Source organism: Molossus molossus, unplaced genomic scaffold (assembly GCF_014108415.1).
Source record: "Molossus molossus isolate mMolMol1 unplaced genomic scaffold, mMolMol1.p scaffold_m16_p_8, whole genome shotgun sequence".
In the NCBI taxonomy this organism is placed as follows: Eukaryota; Metazoa; Chordata; class Mammalia; order Chiroptera; family Molossidae; genus Molossus; species Molossus molossus.
The window spans coordinates 102751807-102771909 of record NW_023425402.1 but is presented as its reverse complement, the minus strand read 5'-3'; the positions used below and the strand labels follow the sequence as shown (position 1 = coordinate 102771909).

Sequence of the window (20103 nt, the reverse complement as noted above, 5' to 3'; positions counted from 1 at the left end):
GTTTGGGGTGTGTTTTACCCCTCTCTGAAGAATTTATTAACCATGAAGAAATTGCTTAAGAACACCCATCTCATTTGAATGAGATCTCAGTATTAGAATGCAAAGGGAGAGACCAGCGTTTATTTACAAAACTAACCCACCCCCACCAAGGATTCTTTCTAAATGTGTGAACACCCAAACCGGTCCCTAGGGATCGACGGCTTTGGAAAGCTCCCCTCTGCCCAGTGAGGGGGTTAGACATCCCTTCGCTTCCCGGAGAGTCTGGTCCAGATGCTGGCAGAGGGTGGCGGAGGCTTCGGAAAAGGGAAGTCGCCCGGGGAACAGGCAGCGACCTCTGCCCTGACTGTGGGCCCTGGGAGTTTTCCGAAGCTTACTCCTCCGGCAGCGGGGCTGGGTGTGCTCCTACCCACAGAGTTGCCCCTCATGTTGTGAAGTCTGTTCCCTGTTCTTTCTCCTCCCACCCCACCCACTAAAAACAACCCCAGACCTCCTGTTTATTTTTCTCCCTGACTTAAGTGTTCCAAAATCATTTGCTCATTTATGCACCAGAATGGCCACGCTGTTCCCTTCTGGGGGTGGGGGTGTGGGAGAGGAGCAGGTGAGTGGGGGGGGGGGGGTGCAGGATGCGTGGCCGGTCTGTAAACCTGCCAACTGCCAGTTTAGTTACAAAAGAATAGAAAGAAAGGGATCTTGTCTTGTTTCTATATCAAATGGGATAAAAGTGCCAAGCAAGGTTTAAGTTTTCTCCATGGGTGCGTGTGTTTGGATTTCTTTTTAGGTTTTTTTAATTATTATTTCTTACTAGAATATTATGGAATACATAAAAACACACGCTGTCACACTGGGCAGAGAGTCAAACAAAACAGATACCGTCGAAAAGCCTACAGCTATGGCTATATCACTCACAACCGTCTCCAATTTTCTATTTATTTAATAGAAAACATTACAATAAAAGTGAATTATAGTCATATTGTAATAAATTTAACAGAAAATATAGTATAATAAAAAACTGGAGATCGCTTGTCCTGGCTGAGTGGCTCTGTTGGAGCATCATCCGGTGCACCAAAAAGGTTGCGGGTTCGATTCCCAGTCAGGGCACATGACTGGGTTGCAGGTTTGATCCCAGGTCAAGGTGTGTAAGGGAGGCAACTGATCAATGTTTCTCTCATCTCTCTCTCTCTCTCTCTCTCAATAAACATATCCTCAGGTGAGGATTAAAAAAAAAGATAGCTAAGGTACAATCTTCAGAAACTATCTTTAATCCATGTTGCGGAATGCATAATGGAAAAGACCACAGCATTAAAAAAATATCTCAGCCTTTCAACGAATAACAAAGAGCATTTGTTCAACTACAGAAATCGACGGAGGTTCCGTGCACGAGACCGTGAAAGGCCTGGGTGGCTGCATCTGTGTGCAGACTCGCGGCCACGCCGATGTCCTGGTGGCTAGGCGCCGATGAACCGCCAAAGACGCAGGAAGCGACCAAGTAAATGAGTAACCATCCAAATCAGTTTCAGTTTTTATTATGAATGTCCAAAGTGACAGCATGCTGTGAAAGGGTTAGGTTCTCATTGATCCAGTTTCAGGAGACCACCGACTCCAGCATCCGAGCACTTTAATTTGTGACAGCCAAAACAAACAGAAGAATGATAAAAATACTCTTGTAGGTATAAAGAGTACTCAGAATTGAGTTTTTTGTATCCCCTCCCCCCTCCCCGCACGTATTGTGAACACTGGTAATTTCCAAAACACAAATCCTGGTCTGGATACTTAGACATTTTATCATCCCTGCCTGAATAGGAAGCTGATAAGAAATGTACTTATAAAGTATGTTTACAATACAATGTAAAATGCCCGTTCCTGTCCTTCCCTCCTCTCCCACTAGGCTTCTCGACCCCCTGGGTACCTGCTGTCTGTAACTCTAGGCCACAAATGTTGGAGTGAAGTCCCCAGAAGACTATGGTGGGCCCTGCATTTGTTTTTTCAATGAAAGCTTAAGACTTTCCAAAGAGATGACTACTAATAATGGGGTCGAGCCACCATCCAGAACCACAGTCTCTGCATGTTGTGTTCAAGAAGAAAGCCTTGGTTTACTAAAGCTACGGTCCTAGGAGTCTATCCTTCCAGCGCAACAGGACTGATTTCCCTCGAGGGGTCTCCTTGCAAACTGTCCTCTCCGTCGCCGGTGCTGGATGAAGACAGGGGTCTGCGGCCATGGTGCTGCGGTCAGCTCTGGTCCAGGGGAAGTGCGTATCTCTTACAGACGCGACACTGTCCATCTGAGTGGATCCTCAAAAAGAACAACTGTGAACTCGAAACTCATAGAGTTTGTGTTTCAAATTTATAAAATTAAACCTGCTCCAACAGGTAATACGGGAGGCACGCTTGCAACCTCTGGATTCAAGCAGTAACAACGCCTGAGAGCACAGGGCCTTCTCAATAGGCAACGGCGGGTTCCTGTCAACGCTTCCTCAACCAAGGTCCGGTGCGGTGCCCGCGAGAACCGGGAAGCACGTCTCATTGTTTCTACAAGGCCTGGGACACAGGAGGCTGCCAGAACTCCATCCAGCTTGCCTGTTGACAAAAGGAACAACAACTGGTCATCACGGGTCAATGGAATAACGTTTCCTAGTTTTGTTTCGTTTTCCCCAAGATAATTCCTATAGAAGAGATGGTGTCAACACAACAGCAAAGGTTTCCGTGTTTAATGAATATCCGTGCTTTAAAATGCCAAGTCTTCTTCCAGGGGAGCAGGAAGAACCCCAGTATGCAGTGTTCGTCTCCTCGTGCCGGGATGGCTCAGGGGAGAACCCCGTCCTGGACGTCAGGACGCCTGGGCTCCGGACGCCACCTGACTCGCTGGCCTTGGCTCCTGCACAGAGGCTCAGAGGACTTCGATGGACAAGGCCTAGCAGGGGGCCAATCCGACGGCACGAATGGGCTCGTGCAGACTTCAGGTGCGTACAGAGCACAGCTCTGCTTACAGAACCCACACTGGGGCTGCCCGAGGCCGGAGCTCAGCGAGGAGTATAGCACCAGCTGAACTTCCCAGGGAGTCTCAAAATCATTGTTAGCAAAATCATTTAAGTCCATTAAAATCTTCCTAAATGATGATGCGATGAAGTTATATAGACATACAATTCTGAAAATACACGTTTTCTACATCTTTTACTGTTTTAAGATCTAAGTACGTCATTGTTTTTGGGGGGGAGTACTTGCTTGTTTCCGTAAATTATGAAAAAATCGCATAAAATCTGAAAAACACCTAAGTACAACAGCATAGAAGTGGTATATAAGAGCTACATAGCCATAACATTCAGCTGGTTGGACTACTCCAAGTAATTATGTCAGGTAACCCTGCCAGGTCATACATCTGGTAAGAACAGGTGGGGTCTAGACGCAGGAAGTCTGGCCCCAAATCTGATGCTTTTACCATTGTGCTAACCTGCCTCCCCATAGCCTGTAACAGACTGAGGCTGGAAAGTGTAATGTGGCTTCACTGCTGCCAAAGGTGCAGCCAAGAACTAAGTTAAATATCTGGAAATTTGGGGCAACGCATTCTCATTAGTAACAGAGGAATAAGCTTCAGTAACTGAAAAACTGTAGCTAGCCATTTTGATTTTATCTTTATGCCTCTGTAGCTGGTAGAACTTACCTAATCCCCAAGTAACCATTAATTATTTGTATTAGGTTACGTTCTAGCATATCACACTATTATATGATATTATTATATGACATATTTTGAAGGCATCCGGGCTGTGACGTGTAACAAGAAAAAGGCTGAGTAAGTTTTTCACCTTTCTCCTGCGGTTTCGGCTAACGGGGGAGACTTGCCTTTGGTGGACGTGTGACAGGGCCACACGGAACGCAGCTGGCACCGAGATACCATCATTGGTTTAAATTATTCCGCGCGTTTTTGCTAATGAGTTCATCAATGAGTTTATCCTTCGAACACTGACTTAAAAGTTCCTCAGAACAGAAGACAGACGACGAAGCAGCTCTGAAATCCGACTCGACGGCTGAAACACCCCGGTGACACCCTCTGAGCTCTGGGCAGCATGTGCAGGTTGTCACGGGACAGGGCTGCTGCCCAGGGCAAGTCAGCGTTTGCCGCCAGGGGAGGGTGTGTGTGATGATAAAACCAGCAGACGGAAAACCTAATGGGGTGATGTGTTCCGGGGGTGTCACCTGTGGGCCAGCAGGGTGGTGACAGGGCCTCCCAAGCACTCTCGGACCTGAGCCCCGGACGGCTGCCCGGCCAGGGCGAAATCCGTGTCCGAGGGCCTCGCAGTGCAAACCCCAATCTGCCTGGGCCAGCTGGCCCCGCGGCCGGCCGGGCGGGCGCAGGTCGGCTGGCACGGACCAGCGTGTGCCCACATGTTCCAACGGCATCTGCTAAACATTCATGGCCCTGCAGTTAAACACCTACCTAAGACGAGTCGATCAACGTCCCATTACATTAGAACACTGAGAAATCCGGTCTTGCCAAGTACCGAGTGTCAGGAGAATTAAATAAAGGCCGTTATTTCCTATCAGGGAGGTTTATTTCAAAGCAGGGGACACCCCGGATCCTCTGTGACACCGAGAGCGTGTTCTGCGTCCTGACCTGACATGGATTGGGCGTACAACCTTCGAGATTCCCCAAAGCTAGTTAATACCAACAGAATCGAAAGAAGGGTCATATTAGTGCTGAAACTAACCTCAGGAATTACAGGGCATAAATTTCTCATTTTAAACAACAGACAATAAGGCTCAGAGGTTTCACATTGGTCCACGGGCACACAAAGACTGAACATCTAGATGATCTGATGTCTTGTCCTGCAATACGCGGTATGTTCTATAATGTCCCTCATTCATTTAATTCAAATAATTCAGATATTAAGTCCTGAAAATCTGTGTCACTTGGCATGAATGATCCCGATAGAACAGACTTCTGGGCCACAGTAGACTCAGCTGTTCTAAAGGTGCTGAAGTCCAATCTCATGTGAGCAGGTGGAGGAAGGCACCAGGTCCACGGGGTCCCAGGGTCTGGGGGCACTGTGCAGTGAGCTCCTCCACAGACAGGTGGCTCAGCACACCGGCGACAAGTGTGCAACAGCCGTCAGACCCCTGGTGCTCAGCTCCTCTGATTTGCTCTTCACTGTGTGTGCAAGCCTTGGAAAGGCATATTGCTTACTGAGAGTTTCCCTAACTGTAAGAGGGCCACTCATACCCACCACGAAGGCTAACTGTGGGACTCAGAGAGGGGCTGTGGGGAACGTGTTCATCAGAGGAGCCAGGCATGCTCATCGGTGCTTAGGTGAGGGGAACAAGGCTGACGTTTGCCATTCCCTCTGCCTGGCATGCTGTTCCCTTTTCTCTACCTTGAGAGCGCTCAGTCAGTCACTGAAAATACTCCGCCTCTCAAGGGGCTAAGGCCCTGCCTCACTCCACATCCCGGGACAGCCCTGTTCCATCACCTTCTCCCTCCTTCCCTTGATGTGGCTCCCAGATGACTGAAAAGGTGGGTGAATCAGGTGCACAGCCCTCACCTTCCTCCTGGATCAGTGCCTCAGTGACTCTGCTGACCACATACTCTGTAGGGATGGGAGGGTTGTGGATGGCTGATTTATAACCTTGTGGTATGCGTTCTCGCAACGTGGCCAGCCTAGGATCAAAGTGTGTGTGGACAGAGAGGTTTGACTGGAGGGCAGGAAAACCACCTTGGGTGCATTGCATGCTTCGTTTGCATGTGTATAAGATGAGGCTGCATGTCAAAGGTTGGAACACCACCTTGTGAGGCCAATGAGTTGTAGGACTCAGGAATGTCCGGGTTCGTTATTTTTTAGCTTTAAAGTCTTTTTCCACTGTCAGAAGTGAGAGACAAGGCTAGGCTGTATGGTTTGCAGAGACACCATCTCAAGGAAATAATTTATATAAATCCACATATAACTTGAGAAAGCAATCTGCAAATAAACTGGGCTGCATCCAGAGATCTGGAGCATTTGCTCCCTTGCTGTGCTCCCCCTCACTCCTACCAGCGTGTGCTTGTAGTTCATTGCGTTGCACTGACCCCCAGCAGGCTGAGAGAGACGACATTACTCCACACCACTCCCAAGTCAGGATCCCTCCCTTCTCCACCCTGTTCCCCTGCCCCCAACACAAACTGCCCCATCCTCCTCCTACACCTGCCTTCCCTCCTCCTACACCTCCAACATCCCCTCCCTCTCTGGGACATTCCTATTCACAGGAGAGAATCCCCACAAGCAACTCGGAATCAGCACATCTATACAGTTTCGCAAGTGAAAGCTTACGCCCTTGCTGAGGTACAAGGAAAAAACAAACAGAAATGCTGCTAAAACTCATGTATGACCTGACGAGTCTGCACTCTGACACCCTGAGCTTCAGGCTGGGTGGTGGGACAGAAGACAAGAAGGGAAAAGAGAGGCGGATCCCGTGTTAGACAATGGGAGACCAGAGCGCAGCCTCCCTGTCTCGGTTGTTATGAGATCCCCACCCCTTGGCACAGACTTCCTCACGGGTGTTCAATGAAGGATGGAGGGATGAGAGGGAATGATAGTCAACAGTCATCCTGAAAGTTTCAAGGTCTGCCTGCTGCCCCTGTGATCGCTTTAGCCCACGTGTATGCAAAACAGCCCGTGATGTTCATCCGCCAGCAGGGAACCTCACCGGCAGTGGGGTCCCCTCACCAGCTGGGACGCCTTGGAAGGGTTGATGCTAAGTGCTGATGAATTTTACACCAGAGCCTACTCTGGTCAGCTGCCCTCGTAGCTTAAAGGCTAAAAGGTTTGGCTCTGGCTTTCCCGGAACAGGCACTGTAACGTTTAGGATTTATTTAGTAAAACCTAAATCACTCAGTAACAAATGTTTTAATACTTTTAAGTGGTAACATTAAAAGACTTCCAATATTTTTTATAGGCATGCCACCTTTACGCATGAAGCATCATACTCTGAAAAAACGGCATTAATTACATCTTATTCTTAGATATTTGGAAAAAGTCGATGTTTAAAGAAACCCTTTCGAAAGCAGAACAGTCGTCCTTTTTTTTTTTTAAATTTCAATTTTCACATATCCAGTTTGCTTAAGCAAATCCAGCCTGGTGTTCTCAGCTGTCCTCATAACTGAAGTGGAGCAGACACGGCCACTCAGTTGAGCAGATGCTTTTTTTTTTTTTTTGTAATAGCTGCGGAAACAAATGTGCAAACTGAATTAGTGGCAGGGGACCGACAGGCCTTAGTCAAGGACACAAGCCACTCACTTTCCTTGGATGCCAGAAAATACAACCCAAAGAAAGTGACCACTGGAGCTCTGGACGGGAAGGCCGACCCTGTGAGAGGGGCCTGGACGGAGCGAGACCCGTGGTCGGAGGGGACAGGCAGCGGGACCAGCCCCCAGGGCCCCGCCTGGCCCCCCGGCAGACTCAGCTAGGTCTCCAGAGCTTTACTTTGTACGCGCGATGGTTTATTGCCTCACCTAGAATACGTATTTAAGATCGGGACATGGCTGCTTAGAAGAACCACCGGAGGTAAGCGAGGGAGTCTGGTGGGAGGTCGCCGGGAAATGCTCTCCACTTGCTCTAGTAAGTTCCCCGAGTCGTGTGCATTGTGTCTCGTGTGCTCACAAATGACTACGACAGGACCTAGCTCCACGTCTGGAGTGGGCACCGTGCCAAATGAGCAAATGCAGCAACCAGGACCACAGTCACACTCCAGCCCGAGCAGAGAGGACGCACGAGGACACTGCCCGCCGAGCCACACCTCAGCCACCCGCCTGTGCTTTCTCGAGTCCCCCAGCACACCAGGTCATGACCCTGACGTCTGGGACAAGCACTATACTTGAACTGCATGGTCTTTTTACAGAATGATAGTTTTCAGGAGGGCACGGTGCCTTGTTTTAGCAAGGTCACAGACAACCCCAAGCAGGAGCCGAACTAATGAACCACTGACAGACACTCTCTAAACACAGCGCAGTCTTGGGGACGTCTGTCTCGGGCCGATCTGAAAACACATCGCAGAATGGGACGAGACCGCCTACAGTGGGTTGCTTTCTACAGTTACATTCCTCAGGAGCCTTGGCCAGGATTTGGGGTAAAAAAACCTCCCGGTTCGCAGCGCCCGAGAGCATACGGCACCTGGACCCACACGGAATGTCCTCGTGAGCTCGCGAGCTGATGTGGCCTGGGACAGCCCAGGACAGGACCCAGAACCCCTGGGCCATGACACTCGCATGCTATCGGCTGCCCAGAGTCCCTTTCACAGAAGACCTCAGACATCTTTTTGGCACACCTCCCAGATGTAAGCAAACCCCCAAATCACAAATTCTATCATTGCGCGGAATTTCCCCCTGAAACAGGTGAGCAACGATGAGCAGTGCAGGGCCCAGTGGAGACGCAGAGGACAGCAGCCAGCGGGGCCCACGCACCTGCTGGCGACACACTGCACCCACGTGCCCTGCAGTCCAGGCTCTCCCTCTGTGCTGCGGCACAGGTGCAGGTCGTGACATGCCGCGAGGGGCTGGGAAGAGCCGGAACCCCACGGTGAGAGCCAGGAGCACCAGGGACTCAAGCATCCGTTTGCAACCATCTCCCGCTTTGCAGCTGCGAGGGTCCCGGGTGCAGGACGTCTGAGGGCGGCAGCCAGGGCAGAAGCCCGCCTGCCCAGTCCTGTGGGAGCCTGCATGCTCCCGCCCCACCGTCTCGAAGATACATCTTGAAATCCACAGACCTGACACACACGACTTTCGTTTGGAAAGGCTCATTCTAAAATGGATGTGAGCATGCTTGATGAATTGGGATATATTAGGGGCCAGCACCCACGCAGCCTTCCCCAGACCCCCACAAAATCCCCTGCGCGAAACTGCGCTCAGCGGCCACTTTCTTGATGCGTCTGGGGCCCTTCGAGTTACCGTGCGGCCTCCTAGGAGCCAGATCCTTGTCGACATCACGCATCACGTCTTGGGAAATCGAAATGTTTCCCTGGGACGGACCCCTCTCTGAAATTATAACGTGTATTAAAGGAAAGCTTGATCCACTTCACAAGTAATAATTCCGGCGGAGATACCCTCTTCCATTCAGCACGGGGTGCTGGAAAAACACCAGGAACTCGGTTCATTCTAAATCACCTCTTTTTCTCTTTAGGTCTCTCCCTCGTTTTCCCTGATCATCGACACACCGATCAACAGGCCACAAAACCCTCTGAGTGGTGAGTAAACCGATGACGGAAGCGAACTCCTGCGGCCCGACGTGTCGACGGCAAGGGCCCCCACGCAGGAGCCAGAGCAGGTCACGGCCACGAGCTCTCGGCAGAAGTGGCCCGGCTGGGACACAGGACTGGGAAACAGAATGCCACCAGGTCCCGGGGCCTGAGCACAGCCTGGCTGGGAACGGGGTGTAAGACGGTGTCACACAAGGACACGAGGGCCCTGCGGAGACACGGCCAACCTACCCAAGTTTGCGATTCAGCTGCCTTTTTATGCCTTTAAAGAAACCGCTGCTTACTTGCCAGCCGCCTGCCAGCAAACACGTCCAGAAGCCATGTCCTCTCACGATTTCAAAGAAAACACTCGACCATTTCTCCTTTTCCTGAAATGACTGCTTGGACTTAGCGGACCTTGTAAATCCCGGCCGGGGACCAGAGTGGGACTGGAAACCTATCAGGGCGGCGGGAGGGTTTGCTTCACCTGAGCCAGGTGCCAGGTGCCAGGTGCCAGGTGCCAGGTGCCAGGTGCCAGGTGCATGGCGGGTGCTGGGCCCAGTCCTCCCAGCTTCAAGCAGCAACATGAATCTCACCTCACCGCAGCTTCTAGAGGCCGGGGCACCAGCTCCGCTCCTGCGGCGAGGTGGAGTCTGCATTTGAACCCAACGCCTGCGCTGGCTCACGGGCGTTTGCTGCACTTCCCGCGAAAGGCCCAGCTCAGCGTGGGGGGGGGCTGCTCGGGGAGCAGGGCGAGGAGAGGAGATGCCTGCGGGCTGCCGGGTGAACCCAGCCCCACAGACGGCAGCCCTGCCTCCATGACCCCCCGCTGCCAGGGGAGCGCGTGTGAGCACGTCACCCCGAGAGGCTCTGGTTGGCACGAGTGTCAGGATCTCTGGCTCTCTCTCGGGAAACACGACAGCTGTGCACCTTCCCCTCTCCCCGGCGCACTGCCTGGAACATCTCCCAGATGCTCACTGGTGTCACTCAGGAGAAGCTGTCCAAGGGTCACAGGGCAGTGGCTGGGCTTCCGCCAACATGCCACCGGCCACGGGGAAGGAGGTGACCCACGCTGGAGGTTTCCATACACAGAGCTAGGAGGTCCCGGTGACAGAGGCCGCTCCCGTCTGCAGGGATCTGGGAAGTGTTGACAGTCCCGTGACGGCCGCTGAAGGACCAGATAAACCTACGTCTACTGATGGCACTCAAGCCACCACTTGGATGTGACAGTAGGCTCGAGTTTGTCTTTTTAGACTTTATATCAATTCTCAACAACATTTCAATGTAATCATTTAAAGATCATATCAGAGAATACTATGGCACATACTTGATTTTTGGTTCATTCCAACTACGCCTCGGGCCTCTGACACATCCCTGGGAACGTGTGCAGTTAGGACAACAGTGCTGGGGAACATAAACTAAGAAAAGATACCATCGTTTCTCTCTTGCAGTCTTCTGTGTTTTCAGAAAGCTTTTCATTACAGCAGTTTAAATGGCCCTGTCAGTGGGCTCAGATGGATTCCGATTTTGTGTTGTTACATGTAAATGTGAAACTGTCAGACACCATTCATGACATCCAGTGTTGTGTGTTTTTCTACTGGAAGAGGGTTTTTACTCAGCCAGCTCTATTGCTCTTTCTTTTTTTTATTTTTTATCTTCACCTGAGGATATGTTTTTGTTGCTTCTGGATCGAGAGGAAGGGAGAAGGAGAGAGGGACACACTTCTATGAAAGAGAAACATCGATCAGCTGCTCCTGTCTGCACCCTGACGGAGTCCGTAACCTGGGCATGTGCCCTGACCAGGGATCGAACCCACCACCTTTTGGTTTACAGGACGATGCTCCAACTGAGCCACATTGGCCAGGGCCAGCTCTCTCTCTTTAGAAAGGTCCTCTTTGGTCCAAGGTATTTTTTCTCTTGCAAAGAAAGCAACACATCTCATTTTTAAGTGAAATAAAATCTAGAATCCTCATTTTTCAGCACTAAATTCAAGCCCACTCATCCTCAATCTCCAAGTCAATCGGCAGTTAGTTGAGAGAGGCATCTCAGCCATTTCTTAGATTTCGTAACAATAATAAAGTTCAAATCTGCAAATTGTTTTAAATAAGAGATGACAAAGGATTCGAGGTTACCCCTATAACAGTGACATTACAGTCAATATGTTTTCTTGAGTGGGAGAAAAAGAGGCGCTGGGCGTCATACATGAACACACCTGTCACATGTATGTCAGCTGAAGAAGGGTGAGCGTGGACCGCGACTCTGAGCAGTTGCTCTACATTGGGCAAGGCTGGCCTTAGAGCGGATTCCTTTTTTTTTTCTTTATTGATTTTAGAGAGAGAGGAAGGGAGAGGGAGAGAGAGATGGAAACATCGATGAGAGAGGACATCGACTGGCCGCCTCCTGCACGCCCCCCACTGGGGATCAGGCCCACAACCTGGGCGTGTGCCCTGACCGGGAATCAAACCAGCGACCTCTTGGTGCAGGGTTGACGCTCAACCACTGAGCCACACCAGCCGGGCAGAGCTGATTTCTTACAGAAAATGTAAAGAGCACTGAAACATCCCAACCTATGGCAAGTCAGCGTCTATCAGGGAGCGAGGGGTAAGGTTGCCAAAGTTACCAAGTTTACTTAGCAAAGCGAACGAGAAATAATTTTTAGTATTGTAAGTATGTCCCAAATACTGCATGGGGCACACTTATACTAAAAATTACTTGGTGAGTATCTGAAAGTCATTTTGACTGGGTGTCCTGTGTTTTCTCTAGCACCCTACTAGGGCGTCGAGGGGCGGGTGCCTCGGGGACCCTGAGCTAACATGAGGGGTGTGGTCATTCCCACGGCGAGACGGCGCTCCAGGACTGAAGGTGCTGGCCGGGTGTCTAGCCTTTGCTACTCCTCCCCAACTGTAAGAGTGCCCCCTTCACAGTTCTCTTTCCCCGGGGTAACTGTTGCCAGCTCACCGTGAGTCCGGGAGTGTTCTAGGCGCTAGAGACGGAGAGGTGAACAGAGGTGCCTGAGTCCTCGGGAGAGTGACATGGACAGTGGACGGCCGGGAGCTGCAGAGGCACACAGAGCAGGGAGGAGTCGCAGGGGCCGGGAGGGCACTGTCGCAGGCCAGCTGCCCTTCAGCTTTCTCTACGTGATGGCAGAGAGAACGCACGAGCGTGAGGACTGTGGCGGGAGGGACAGAAAAGAAGACGGCACCTCCACTTAAGAACGCCAGCCCATCTACCGTGTATTCTGGGAAAATCAACAGTTAACTGAGCAAAGAAGGTTCACTTATGACCAGGCAAACAGCTCCTTCCTATCCCAGCGGCACATGCGTTTGGAGTCCGGAGGACGGGGTGGTCAGAAGGACCGTGTGGACGCTGGCAGGACCAACAGTCCCCATCAGAGAGGGGAGGGGAGCGTGGTCTCCACCCAGAACGCGTCGGAACGGCAGTTCCCATGGACTACGAATCCCTTCCCTGGTCAAAGGGACGAGGACAAAGATCTGATCTTGGGCCGTGGTCACGGCAGTGCCGGCTGGACCAGGAACCTTGCCATCATTTATCAGTCCGAGCCGCTGGCTCGCACCCAAAGTTCTCCGCAAGGAATTCCTTTTATATTTGCAACAACAAGTAAATGAATTTTTAAAAGTTGAAAATATACTAAAATGTCTACCCTTAACACCGTGCCTATCTGAAAAAAACACACACAATGTTTTTAAAGAATTAAGACAAGGAGCCGCTGCTCAGTGTAACCTCTAAGCAGCGCCCTGCGGTCGGTACCCGAGGCGCCGATACGCAGGTGCGGCCCCGCTGGTCCCCTGCGCCTTTGGTTTCAGTCCAGTTCCTCCCTGAAGGATGACGAGGGGTCGCGGGGGATCCAGTAGGATGCCATCGATACCCTTTTATACAAGGCAACTCAAACTTTTCCGCGGTCAGTCCTGTTCCTAACAAGGAGAGCGGCTCAAACAGCACATCCTGGAGCAGCAACAATTCAGAACGTGCAGGTGGGGCTCTGGGCAACCACAGCCACGCGCAAGCGCAGAGGGTACAGCGAGAACCGCATCTCAAGTCCAAAGGGGCTACACACCCTCAGACGGATGCCCACCCGGCTCCGAGTGTCTAACTCCCCTGAAACTGGCCTCTGTCCTGGGCCTGTCCCGCGGCTGGGCCTCTCCCCCAGAGCTCCGAGGGCCAGGGGGCCCGAGTCCACGCCTGCCGCTGCCACACAGGCGACGTCCAATCCTCCAGTTAATTGCACCTCACTTGTCTTAAGCCGGCGGCCACTAAACCCCTCAGATGTTCTCTGGGGTGAGCCTATTGATCTGTATCTGACCTAGTCAGTGTCCCCCAAATCTAGGTCATTCTCGTTTGGACACATTCCAAACGTGTGCCTCCGTGAACGGAACCTGGAACTGAGTCGAGGCTTCGGACGTGGCCTGAGGTGTGGGAGCGGGACAACCCTGTGGAGGACGGCGCACCCCCGCTGACCCACACGGCTCTGCGATGGGTCCAAGCTCGCCCCGGCGTGCAGGCCTCACACTAGCCGGCCTCATGCCTTCCTGCTGAGCGGCATCTCCTTCCCCACACCCCAGCTCCTGGATCCACAACTCGGCCGTGTTAGTTCTCTTCCTTCTCTGCGTCTCCTGTGGGCTGAATTCGCACGCTGTCCACGTCCTCCTTCACAGCAGTAAGAAATGCGTTGAAGAGGGCAAGTCTGAGGTCAGAAACCTTTCTCCCAGTTCAGTGCCTTTAAATGGGCCTCTGTCCGTCGGCAGGAGCTCAATGTGAACAAACAAAGCTGCCGTGGCTAGGATGCCACCTCTTGGAAGTCCGTCCCCACGCCCCTGTGCGGCAGCCCTGCGACTCGTGGCTCCCACGTGTCCTCGTCCCTTGCCCCCATCCCGTCTCAGTACTCCTGGGCTGGCTCTCCTCCCTGACCTAGGCTGTGGCCTCTGACCTCTGCTCCGCACTCTTAGGAGTGTGCCCCCCAGGCTCCACCGTGACACCAGGGTCCCCGGCTCACCCGAGCAGTCCCATTTCTCTGGGTTGTCCCCGCACTTCCAGGCTGCATGGCCACCCAGGCCCTGTCTCCATCCTTCTCATAAAGAAAGGCTTAGCTACTTTCTCAGAGACCTTCCTGAAATCGAGAATCACAGCATCTACATGTTGCATTCACCAACAACCCTCTAAAAGCTGCAGGGATTGTTCTTAGCGAACCTACGCCAGTTCCGCTGGGGCAGAGCGGCCCGTTTCAACGGCCGACCCACCCTTCAGTGAGTTCTCTTCCGCACGAGGCTCGGAATGATGACAGGCCCTGCCCTGCAGGTCTACTTACTACCTTTTTCTTCCCTTGCAAGTCAAAGCCTTTGCCCCGTTCCAAGCACGGGAACCTGTCCTGCTCGCCACGGTGCCTGGATTTTGAGGTCAGTTGGTAGGTTCCCGCTCCCAGGGATGTCATTTTTCAAGGCCAGGGCACCTTTGCGGGTGGGCACGAGGGCCCTCGCGGTCTCCTCACCTTGCCCTGTACCCCCTGATGGAGAGTCCCTGCTTCATCTCTGAGCAGAGTGCCACGGGCCCAGGCACCGGTCACTCCCAGCCACCTTTATCGTCTTCAGAATTCTACATAAGCCTCATCTCAGAACCACCCATCGGGTCCTGTTTCACGGTGTTGTGATTGCTTTCACAGCCCCCTGGGCGACCCTTCAGACACGGCCCCTCGGAGGGGCGCTGTGACCGGAACAATGTGTCACTTTACATTCATTAGGGCTGTTTCTTTCTTTCTTTTTTAAATCCTCACCTGAGGACATTTCTGCATAGAGTGAGAGAGAGAGAGAGAGAGAGGAAGGAAGAGAAAGAGAGAAACATCAATGTGAGAAAGACACATCGAGTGGCTGCCACCCACACGACCCCAACCAGGGCCGGGGACAAACTGCAACCAAGGTACGTGCCCTTAGTGGAACCAAACCCGGGTCTCTCTGGTCCGCAGGCTGATGCTCTAACTGCTGAGCCAAACCGGCCAGGCCAGGGCTGAGTTTCTTATCCCTCTTGTATCTTTTCTGAAACTCTGTCCACTGGGTTTCTCTCGGACGTTTCAGTGCACACTGTCAGTCAGCCACACACGACCAAGGCCCGAGCTACGCCTGCCACGGTCACAGCTACCCACTACCTGTACTGTCTCTGCACGAACCCCCAGCTCCTGGCAAACAGCGCCCTCCCCCGTTTGTGGGGGACCCAGAGAGGCTCGGCCTGCAGCCTGGAGCAGCCAGAGGCCGAGGGGCACAGCCGAGGAAAGCGCAGCCCCTGCGACCCCGAACCCAGAGGCCGCCCTCACCCTGCAGTCTAAACCTCCCTGCAAAGGGCTCCTTTCTTTCTGCCTCTTCTTTTTAAAGAGAATGGTTTCAACTATTTTTTCCCAGTGTTTACACATATTATCCATTACTTTTTCTTACTACATTTTAAATTTTGAGCTATATGCATATATATATGACATTATATTAATTTCAAGGGAAAAAGTTTTTCTCCTTGAAATATTTGATTCTATATGGAAAGCATAATTCTTCTGTATTTTTCAAATTTTAAAAATGCCTAGATTTAGGGCTATAGGCAATTTTTTCCCTTTATTGATTTAAGAGAAAGAGAGAGATAGATACATGGATGAGAGAGAACATTGACTGGCCCCCTCCTGCATGCCCCCCCACTGGGGATCAGGCCCACAACCTGGGCATGTGCCCTGACTGGGAATCGAACTGGTGACCTCTTGGTGCAGGGGTCGACGCTCAACCACTGAGCCGCACCGGCTTGGCGGGTTATAGGCAATTTTACTTTATTCACACCTACCTCTGTCTTATCCTCTTTCTACAATATGCATTCATGCATGGTTTTTTAAAATAGAAACAAGAATAGAAATAGAATCTGCATATTCTGAGACTCAATTTTATCTACACAATGGGACGGATACTATTTCCTATTTAATAACATTTAGCTGAAGTTAAAAAAAGAAATTACCAAAGGGAAGTTCTGCAGACTACAGAGGCTTCGTGCCTGGAGTTTTATTGTGAAAATAGGGGAGACGTTTATCTCTTCAAGGCAGCCAGCGGCTGGCTTGGGACACTCGGGCCCCGCTGAGCGAGGTGCAGGGAGTCCCTGCTGACCCCTCGCGCTCCCTCTTTGAGTTCACTGGCGGTGGGTCCAGAGTGGAGTCTGGCTCCTGAAGCCCTTGGGTGTACCTCCCCAACCTAATCACCTTCCACTTGGGAACAAATACGATTAGCGTATATGGGTATAGGGTGGGCCTGGGTATGATGAATATGCCTTAGTATATTCACTAAGGTGAATGCCCGGGGAGTGTTGCTAAACATATTCCAACAACTTATGTTCATTATATGATCACGGTACAAACCTCAAGTTCACAAACACATGATCTTAAGGGAACCTGGACGTTCCACAGGCATGCTAACACACCTGTCCAAGGTTACAGGTAGTTAATGACAGAGTCAAGGACTATACCCTGAACACTGGTAAACGCTCAATTTAATTTAAATTGTCTTTAGATAAACTCCTGAATTAATTTAAGTAGCTTAATTCTGGTCAAGGCAAGTCTGTTTGGAAGTCAGATGCTTACAGTGTACCACACAAAGGGGAGCACTTTGCTCAGCGGAGCAGTTATGTACATTTACATTCCTAGCTCATGGTTTCAAAAGTCACGGCGATCAATGATCTGGCAGCTGGCTGAAATCACTCCATAAACTAAAAATCTGGAGGGTGCATCTGTGAGCAGTTTTGAGTTTCTGCCGCAGACTAACAATTTGGTGATAGCAAGCTGTCTTGCAATTAATGTTCCAGAGAACATTTCATTTCAAGATTTTAGGACGAGAGCCAGAATTTTCTGGGATTCGGTTATACGAAGCATCCTTGTAGTTTCTGCCTTTTATAAATCTTCTGTATCGAGGGTTAATAAGCAAGATGTCTTTTCAAATGGTTTGTTTGGCTTTCTAAAAAAGCTTCACTGAGACTCCTATCTTTCCAAACCTAAGAGAGAAAAACATTCAAAACCACTCTGAAAGCATTTAAAACCACGATCACACTGCATTTACATCATTCCTTTTCTCAGAACGATGCAATGTCCCTTGTGTTTCGCCCTTAGCAAACTTGGAATCAGACTTGACAAAGGTTCACTATCCCAAAGAGGTTCGTTGGGTTTTCTTCGGTCGGCCCTCTCTCTGTAAAACCACATCCCTACCATCTTCGAAAATCAGGAGACTGACCTTCCTCCTGCAGCCTTTCAGACGAGTCCCTCTCGGCCGCCAGGCCCGGATCCCGTGGGGTCACATGCAACACTGGGCCCGTGTTTGGTCCCATGCTTTCCTGCCTTCTGCTACTATTACACTTGGAGCTTCTAAACGGATGACAGCATGGAATTTCTCTAGCACCCAACACAGTGCCTGGCCACTCAATCATCTGTTGGGTGAACAAATAAACAAAGCCTAAAGCCACACCGATGACCAATGCGTGCTCATTCTTTATAGTTAAACCTTTTTCCTTTTTCTGTACTATTTCGAATGATAATGGAGGGTGTCTGCAAATCCATACGAATACATTTTCTCTGCCCTTGAAAACTGAAAGAAGGCTACACAAGGTCTCATGCCCTGGCACGGTCTGCCTCGGCCGACAGCGTTCGGGTTCTGAGTCGGCAGCTGTGTGAGACGCAGCCCTGTGGATGTGGACTGAATGTCTTCAACCTCCTACCAACTGCACAGCCAGCGCGGTATCGCGCACAGCCCGGGGGTTATTTCGGGGAGTGCCTAGGAGGCTGGGCAGGCTGTTCTCTCCTCCCCTTCAATGGAAAAGAGAGAACGGAGCAGAGCGGTAAAGAGAGATGTGTACACAAAGGCTCTCACTAACATTAGCACAGGTACTAGCGAGGAAATGCGGAGAAATGAGGAGGAGGGTGTGGCATGCACCTCTTGGAAAGAAAAAATAGGAAGCGAAGCATCCTTTAACGGGCAGGCCCCACGGCCAGCACAGTGCCCCTGGGAAGGTGAGGTGAGGAGCAGCTTCTGTTACTGGTCCTCTGGTCTCTGGGACGGTCAACAGTCAGGGGTAAGCTCTCAGGGTGTAAGCTTCTCCTGGGTGAAGCCAGATACAGGTAGGCAGTTACAACTGTAACCATTAGGCCCTGGCTGGTTGGGCTCAGCAGTCAGAGTGTTGGCCCTCAGACCAAAGAGTCATGGGTTCGATTCCAGTCAAGGGCACGTACCTCGGTTGCAGTTTGTCCCTCGCCCTGGTTGGGGTCATGTGGGAGGCAGTCAGTCGATGTGCCCCTCTCATGTCGATGTTTCTCTCCCTCCCTCCCACTCTGTCTGAAAATCAATGAAAAAATATCCTCGGGTGAGGATTAAAAAAAAAAACTGTAACCATTTTTACCAGTTCTGGTGGTGTTCAAGTTGTCTGACACCGTCTGTACTAGTACAAATGGGCATTAGGTCCAAGTTGCTTTTTTTTGCATTCATCTTCAGATAGAGCGAGAGGGAGACAGAGAGAGAAACACTGATGTTAAGAGAGACACATCGACTGGCTGCCACCCAGACCACCCCAACTGGGGCCGGGGACAAACTGCAACCAAGTTATGTGCCCTTAGCAGGAACCGAACCTGGGTCTCTCTGGACCACGGGCCGCTGCTCTAACCGCTGAGCCAAACTGGCCAGGGCTAATGTTGTTGTTTTTGAACTCTAGGTTGCGATGTGTATTTTTACCATTCTAGTAGAACTAGTGCCTACTGAAATACGTGGTGGGTAATCAATATCTATTTGTTGAGAGAATGGCTTCTTACTAAGTCCTTAACACCCAGAATATTCTAGGACTACTTCGGGTCGCCATGACGGAAGTGGTCTTCATTCTGCTGCCAAGGCCGTCTGTCCTGGTCACACTGAGCACCCGAGCACCCTGAGTGCTGGCTCCGTCTCACAGCCCTGGGGTGAGGGCCTCCTCGCGGGTGAGCCGCTGGTGGACCAGGGACAGAGCACGTGCTGTCACTGTCTCCAGAACTAGGTCACCTGTTAGCCTCGCATTTCTGCAAACAGGTGTCGCCGTAGCCTTCGCATGAGAGACAGCTCAGGGGTGAAAGAGGACAAGGCAGGGGTCCGAGCCAGGAACTGAACCCTAACTCTCTGATGCTCTTTTTCACTGTCCCAGCTACTGTGGAAATCCCAAACCTGGGTGTGACATCTGGTACAAAGAATGTCACTTCCCACCTTCCGACTGTTCGGAAACTATTAGTTAAAATGAGACACTCCCTCCTCCGGCTCAGTGGTTGAGCATCGACCCCATGCACCAAGAGGTCGCCAGTTCAATTCCGAGTCAGGGCACATGCCCAGGTTGTGGGCCCGATCCCCAGTGGGGGGCATGCAGGTGGCGGCCAATCAATGTTCTCTTTCATCGATGTTTCTTTTTTATTTATTTTTTATCCCCACCAGAGGATATTTTTCCATTTTTTGTTCAGATAGAGTGGGAGGGAGAGAGAGAGAGAGAAACATTGATGTGAAGGGACACATCGAGTGGCTGCCACCCGCACGACCCAACCAGGGCCGGGGACAAACTGCAACTGAGGTACGTGCCCTTAGCAGGAACCGAACATGGGTCTCTCCGGACCACAGGCCGACGCTCTAACCACTGAGCCAAACTGGCCAGGGCTCATTGATGTTTCTATCTCTCTCTCCCTCTCACTTTTTCTGTCTCTAAAATCAATAAAGGAAAAAAAAAAAAAAAAGAGAGACACTCCCTCCGCACCCCAAACAAGAGGGACCATGGCTGACGAGGATCCCCAATCAGGTCACCACCCACTGCTTCCCAAGCGGCTCTCTTCCTCTAAAGCCGCGCACGAATCTGCCAACCGGCACTAACGCGTCCGTTGCCTGTGCCCGGGCT

At 51.3% G+C, this 20103-nt stretch overlaps 1 protein-coding gene across 1 annotated transcript in view; it reads right to left on the bottom strand.

Moving 5' to 3' along the window:
- Positions 1-1755: 1755 nt before the first annotated feature.
- Positions 1756-20103, bottom strand: part of SCAF8 (SR-related CTD associated factor 8) — a 145650-nt gene continuing 127302 nt past the window's right edge. The window contains exon 22 of the mRNA XM_036249323.1: positions 1756-2574. The gene's annotated coding sequence lies outside the window, so the exon portion shown is untranslated. The remainder of the gene's footprint in view (positions 2575-20103) is intronic.